At 39.5% G+C, this 7,478-nt stretch overlaps 1 long non-coding RNA gene across 1 annotated transcript in view; it reads right to left on the reverse strand.

Moving 5' to 3' along the window:
• Positions 1–7,229, reverse strand: part of LOC102184247 — a 30,599-nt gene extending 23,370 nt beyond the window's left edge. Inside the window, exon 1 of the long non-coding RNA XR_310182.1 lies at positions 6,912–7,229. This is a non-coding gene — a long non-coding RNA (uncharacterized LOC102184247). The remainder of the gene's footprint in view (positions 1–6,911) is intronic.

Below are 7,478 nucleotides of genomic sequence, written 5' to 3' on the forward strand. Positions count from 1 at the left end.
ACACTTAAAAACAGGTTTAATCAAGACAACAATCCATTCATTCATTCAAAGAATAATCTAGTGATGGAGCAGGGTAGAAGAAGTGAGGAAAACATATGAAATAAGAAATTAGAAGGCTGGAGTCCCACACTTAAAAATAGGTTTAATCAAGACAACAATCCATTTATTCATGCAGAGAATAATCTAGTGATGGAATAGGGTAGAAGAAGTGAGGAAACATATGAAACAAGAAATTAGAAGGCTAATCAAGTAGTCAAGTCAAGACTATGTTACCATGTTCTCTTATGAACTTGAGCAGATTAATTTCTCGGGATGTATGTGCAGAGATATGAGTAATAGAAAAACTGACGAAAAGAGGCTTAAGAAGGAAAGACATTTAATTGTCTCATGAAGGAGAAGATCCAGAGACAAGATGGTCCAGATGTGGTGCAGTGGCTTGCTGCAGAAACCAAAGACCCATCCTCTGCTCTGTGGCCACCCCATCCCTAGTCTTGCCACCTCACATTTCCCCAGATGGCTGCCAACCTCTGAGTATTACACTCCTATTCAAAAACATAAAGCCAGGGAGGCTGAGAAAGATTTTTATCTTCCATCTAGCTACTTCCCCTTAACAATGAAAAGATTGTTTTTCCCTCAAAACAATCCAGCAGATTGTTCCTTTTATACTGTTAGCCAAAAATTGGTCACATGGCCACCTCTATATGCAAGAGTCTGGCAAAGTGAGGATCTGGCTTATCCATTCTCTTAAAGATGACAGACGAGGAAGAAGGGAGCCTCATGGCTCTGTCTAAAAAATGTAGGAATTGGATCAACTGATCTCTCAGGCATAGCTCTAGACTAATGAATGAAAAACAAGTGATCTGACTTTTACTTTTTATGTTTTTAAGAGGCTTCAGTTTTTATTTCAAGCTTCCTGTGATGGAACTTTTCCTCCATCTAAAAACAAAACCAAACAAACTTCCTCCATCCATGAATCTGAAGTTCTAGAGTAAAAAGTGTTTCCCCTTTCCTAACTAGGGGGAAAAAAAATGCTTCCGAGTGGTCCAGACACTGAGTCATTCAATTTAACTTTGATGGGGCTGCATCTATTTTTGAGGTCTTGCCATCGTGGTTTAAGAGCACTGACTGTCTACAGATACTTCAGATGATTTTCCCAGCACCTCTCTGAGTTTACTCTGCACTAAATTTGAAATGGAAAATTGATGATGTGAAAGGTTGAGTAAATAATTCTATTGGAAAAACATGAGTAATCTTTTTCTTTAAAAAAAAATCCAAAGAATTCAAAATGTATTGAATTTGTCCAACTGACATTCCATTTATGGTGTCTCATACACCATGAAATATTACAATGTACCTCTACTTTATTTTTTTTTTTACAGAAAATTACACAGCGGCCTTTTCTTATTAAAAGCATCCCAACACCAAATATACGTTCACACTAAAATTAAAACAAGGAACTAAACGGGAAAAGCTTGGAAGCTAGAATATTGCCGGCTGTGTACATGAGGTATGATTTAAAATGACAGCAAGCAATGCTCCAATCAGCCTGTTGGTTAGTTAGAAAGTGTGGACACCCAGTCAAGATTCCGCCTGAATACACACCCAATGCTGTACCCAAAACTATCGTGCAGAAATGCTTGTTTTACCCAGGTACCCTATGAGAATATTTAGCTGTTACATTGTAAATGCTGTTATTTTGGTTTCTAAAAATGGTATGACAGGAAATGATTCCATGGCATAGTTGCCAAGGTGGCTGTTAAGCAGAATCAAGAGCAGGGGGGTGGGGGGAGTTAAACTTAGACAACAAGAAACTAGAAAAGGTGAAAATACTACTTACTTTCTGCAATAAAATAATTCTTATAATCCAAAATAAACTTGATTGGTTCCCTCTAAATGTCATCACCCAGAAGGCTGTTTATGCTTAAAGAGTCCCTGCTGCTCTTTGTCCCAATGGTTATAAAATCTGCCATCACCTTCGGGTCAATTGCCTGGTTGATAAATGACTAAAGAAAGACATCCAGTTTGTATAGAGACAAGAGGTGAGTCCTTCTCGTCCTTATTTCCCAGCTGCTACAGCCAATGGGCAATTGAGGTCTTTTGGTAAGAATTTCTGCAGGTTCAGAAAGAATCATACTTGTACTGATTCTTATTCTCACCCTATCGGAGAAGTACAAGGTGAAAACAGGTGAAAACAGAGGCTGTTCAGGAAATAACTATAGTTATTGTATAACTATAATTATAGTTATGCTGCTACTGCTGCTGTCACTTCAGTCGTGTCTGACTCTGTGCAACCCCAAGGATGGCAGCCCACCAGGCTCCCCCGTCCCTGGGATTCTCCAGGCAAGAACACTGGAGTGGGTTGCCATTTCCTTCTCCAATGCATGAAAGTTAAAAGTCCAAGTGAAGTCGCTCAGTCGTGTCCGTCTCTTCGTGACCCCATGGACTGCAGCCCACCAGGCTCCTCCGTCCATGGGGTTTTCCAGGAAAGAATACTGGAGAGGGGTGCCATCTAGTTAGTGCCATATTAGGAGTTTGACCTTCCTCAGAGGGATGTTAAGTTAGGTAGTTTAGTATTTGAAGAGCTGTAGACATTCAAAAACATAGAAAGGGGAAGAGATGGGAGGATGAAAGAGAATTATGAATAACTAAATTGGTTTTTCTTCCTCAATAGATTCATATTATAGAATAGCTCTAAGTATAAACTTCCTGATATAGCCAACTCACTTCCCATTAATAATATTTATCAGTCACAGTGGCTCAGTTGGTGAAGAATTTGCCTGCAATGCAGGAGACCCAGGATTGATCCTTGGGTCAGGAAGATCCCCTGGAGAAGGAAGTGGCAACCCCCTCAAGTACTCTTGCCTGGAGAATCCCATGGAGGGAGGAACAGAGGAGCCAGGAAGGCTACTGTCCACGGGATCACAAGTCAGACATGACTGCAACTAACTTTCACTTCACTTATCTTTAAGCATCTTTATTATTCTTTCTGTTAGATCTACAAATATTCAAAAATCACAACAACAAAAAAAACCACCCAAAAGAGAGAACTAGCTATCTACATTCTTAAGGAGGTAGTCATAATTCATAAGTAACATCTTTTCAGAAAACTTCCAACATATTTATAGTTTCACTTTCACTGCTTTCAAGTAAACTCAATGCTCTCCCCTCTTCTTCCATCCTTTATTTTTGCACTCCCATTAACTCTTGATTATTTAGTAAACTCTTTACTTTCCCCCATGGAAAAAAAATGCAAAAAAGCAAAGTAGCTGTCTGGGGAGGCCTTACAAATAGCTGTGAAAAGAAGAGAAGTGAAAGGCAAAGGAGAAAAGGAAAGATATAAGCATCTGAACACAGAGTTCCAAAGAATAGCAAGAAGAGATAAGAAAGCCTTCTTCAGCGATCAACACAAAGAAATAGAGGAAAACAACAGAATGGGAAAGACTAGAGATCTCTTTTAAAAAAATTAAAGATACCAAGGGAACATTCCATGCAAAGATGAACTCGATAAAGGACAGAAACGGTCTGGACCTAACAGAAGCAGAAGATATTAGGAAGAGGTGGCAAGAATACCCAGAAGAACTATACAAAAAAGATCTTCACAACCTGGATAATCACAATGGTGTGATCACTCATCTAGAGCCAGACATCCTGGAATGTGAAGTCAAGTGGACCTTAGAAATCATCACTATGAACAAAGCTAGTGGAGGTGATGGAATTCCAGTTGAGCTGTTTCAACTCCTGAAAGATGATGCTGTGAAAGTGCTGCACTCAATATGCCAGCAAATGTGGAAAACTCAGCAGTGGCCACAGGACTGGAAGAGGTCAGTTTTCATTCCAATCCCAAAGAAAGGCAATGCCAAAGAATGCTCAAACTATGCACAATTGCACTCATCTCACATGCTAGTAAGGTAATGCTCAAAATTCTCCAAGCCAGGCTGCAGCAGTACATGAACCATGAACTTCCAGATGTTCAAGCTGGTTTTAGAAAAGGCAGAGGAATCAGAGATCAAATTGCTAACATCCGCTGGATCATGGAAAAAGCAAGAGAGTTCCAGAAAAACGTCTATTTGTGCTTTATCAACTATGCCAAAGCCTTTGACTGTGTGGATCACAATAAACTGTGGAAAATTCTGAGAGAGGTGGGAATACCAGACCACTTGACCTGCCTCTTGAGAAATCTGTATGCAGGTCAGGAAGCAACAATTAGAACTGGACATGGAACAACAGACTGGTTCCAAATAGGAAAAGGAGTATGTCAAGGCTGGATATTGTCACCCTGCTTATTTAACTTCTATGCAGAGTACATCATGAGAAACGCTGGGTTGGAAGAAACACAAGCTGGAATCAAGATTGCCAGGAGAAATATCAATCACCTCAGATATGCAGATGACACCACCCTTCTGGCAAAAAGTGAAGAAGAACTAAAAAGCCTCTTGATGAAAGTGAAAGAGGAGAGTGAAAAAGTTGGCTTAAAGATCAACATTCAGAAAACTAAGATCATGGCATCCGGTCCCATCATTTCATGGCAAATAGATGGGGAAACAGTGGAAACAGTGTCAGACTTTATTTCTGGGGGCTCCAAAATCACTGCAGATGGTGACTGCAGCCATGAAATTAAAAGACGCTTACTCCTTGGAAGAAAAGGTATGACCAACCTAGATAGCATATTCAAAAGCAGAGATATTACTTTGCCGACTAAGATCCGTCTAGTCAAGGCTATGGTTTTTCCAGTAGTCATGTATGGATGTGAGAGTTGGACTGTGAAGAAAGCTGAGTGCTGAAGAATTGATGCTTTTGAACTGTGGTGTTGGAGAAGACTCTTGAGAGTCCCTTGGACTGCAAGGAGATCCAACCAGTCCATTCTAAAGGAGATCAGCCCTGGGTGTTCTTTGGAAGGAATGATGCTAAAGCTGAAACTCCAGTACTTTGGCCACTTCATGTGAAGAGTTGACACATTGGAAAAGACTCTGATGCTGGGAGGGATTGGGGGCAGGAGGAAAAGGGGATGACAGAGGATGAGATGGCTGGATGGCATCACCGACTCGATGGATGTGAGTTTGAATGAACTCCAGAAGATGGTGATGGACAGGGAGGCCTGGCGTGCTGCGATTCATGGGATCGCAGAGAGTCAGACATGATTGAGTGACTGAACTGAACTGATTTAGTAGGTTCCTTGTGTGTTTTTTATAGTATAAGTTGCATGTAATTTTATTATTTGTATTGTTACACCCCTTTATCCTCCCTTTCATTTTTCTTTTAAATAATTATATTTTAAAAATAAGACTATTACTGGTATTGATTACTTGAATGTTGAAAGAAAATTTACCTTTTACATTCTATATTACAATGGATGAGAGAATATAATTCAAATAGATCTGAAACTTGATTTTTCATTTCTTCACTGGGTGACTATTGACTTTTTTATTCTTTCTTAAGTCATTTGGATTCGTCTGGTCTTGGTCTACTTCACAGATCTGAGGCATCCGTTATAAAAATGCATGTCCTGATTATCGACCAACAGTATAGATAAATGTTAAGTTCATACACCTAAGGAGAAAAAGATGGTTTCTAACAACCTTTCCTTCTGTCTTCACTGAGGACAGAATATGTTGTCATTTAAATGTTAGGTGGCACATATATTATTGCCTCAGAAATGCAGAAACATAAATTTCTGTTTCTTGAGGCACCTATAACACAAACATTAAAGGTCAAAAACAAAGCATTAAGGACCACAACCAGACATGTCTGCTTGGCACTACTGTTTAAAAATGAGAAATTTCAAGGCACGAAGAACAGAAGCTACTGATGCACTGGCTGAATGAAATCTGAAAAGAGCAAGCAAATGACACATCTCTTTAAAAACGCAGGTATATCTGCTCCTTCAGTCTTCAAAGTTGCTCTTACAACACTTGATCTAGTGATTGCCTCAAAGTCCTACCTGCTGATCAACATGAATTTCTTGACAAACAAAACTTCCATATATATGAAATATATTTTAATGAAATGATTATATATTGGACATTGTAGGCTTTGCTATAAGGATGAAACAAAACATTGATTATGTTTACATCATTAAAAAAAATGAGGTGTGGTGCATAAATAAAAAGGTAATTTGATGGAGAAAGTAAAAGAAAGGACATGTATACTGAGTTGGTACATAACAGATAAGATATTATAGAACTGAAGTCATACTGTACCAAACTAATCTGAATGTATTCTAGAGGTATTCCTGGCTAATTTTGCTATTACAGTAAGACATTTAGCACTATAACACTAAATATACTGTTAAGTACCCCTTTAATTTTAAATTCAACAACACCAACAAGAAAATATTATGTACAATTTGGGCCACCAACTAAAAATAAACATTTCACTAACCTCCAGGAATTTACAGGAATTTTTCTCCTTAAAAAGAAGAGAAGCCAGATAAATACAAAACAAACCATAGCGTAGTACTTAAAATGATCTGTAAAGCAAGGTAATAAGGACTGAGAAGAGGATAGCATCAAGACATGAAGGAATTCTGGTGGGGTCACGTGGTAGTACTTGCTGGCTTGGAGCTAATTGGTAAACTTCCTTTGGGAAATCAGTGCATGTGGATGGGTGGGCCTTCACCCCTGAGTACGTGACTCAGACGCAGCCAATCAGAACAGCTAATTACCTAGACGTTGCCAGTTGATTCAGGGGTGGGCAGGTGACCCAAGCTGGCCATCTAAAAGTGAATTCTACTACTTGAGTGGAAGCCATAACAACAAATGCTGTCTTTTTCAACTGACTTGAACCCTGAGGAGAGCTCTGACAAGCAACTTGCCACCACGTGTCATCTGAGAAGATGAATTAGTAGTCGGTGGCTGTCGTAACAAATTACCACAAACTTGGTATCTTAAAACAACAAAAATGTATTTTCTCACAGTTCTGGAGGGTAGAAGTATGAAGTTCAAAACTGAAGTATCCTCCGGGCCATGCTCCTTCTGAAGACTCCAGGAAAGACCCTTCTCTGCCTCTTCCTAGCTTCTGGTAGTTGCCAGCAATCCTTGGTGCTCCTTGGCATGTAGACACGTCATTACCATCTCAGTCTCCATCTTCATGTGGGACGCTTCTAGCGGCTCCTCTGTGTCTCTGTGTCCAAATCCCTGCTTCCTCATAAGAACATCAGTCACTGGAGGTGGGGCACACCCTAATCAAGTAGAAGCTCATTTCACTTCATCATATCCATGAAGACCCTATTTCCAGATAAGGTTATACTCACAGGCATCAGATGTTAGCACGTCAGCATATCTTCTTAGGGGATGCAAATCAACCCAGAATAGGCCACAAAGGACAAAGTGACCTTTGGGTCATTCATAATGACCTGACTCTGCTTAATTTAGCACTGAAAATATATCCTGTGACTGAAATTAACTAATCTCCTTCAGTAAAGCATAAACTTTATATATATAATGGTACCAGAAAGTGATACAGCTCTTCTTTCTCTGATA

Source organism: Capra hircus, chromosome 7 (assembly GCF_001704415.2).
Source record: "Capra hircus breed San Clemente chromosome 7, ASM170441v1, whole genome shotgun sequence".
Classification (NCBI taxonomy): domain Eukaryota; kingdom Metazoa; phylum Chordata; class Mammalia; order Artiodactyla; family Bovidae; genus Capra; species Capra hircus.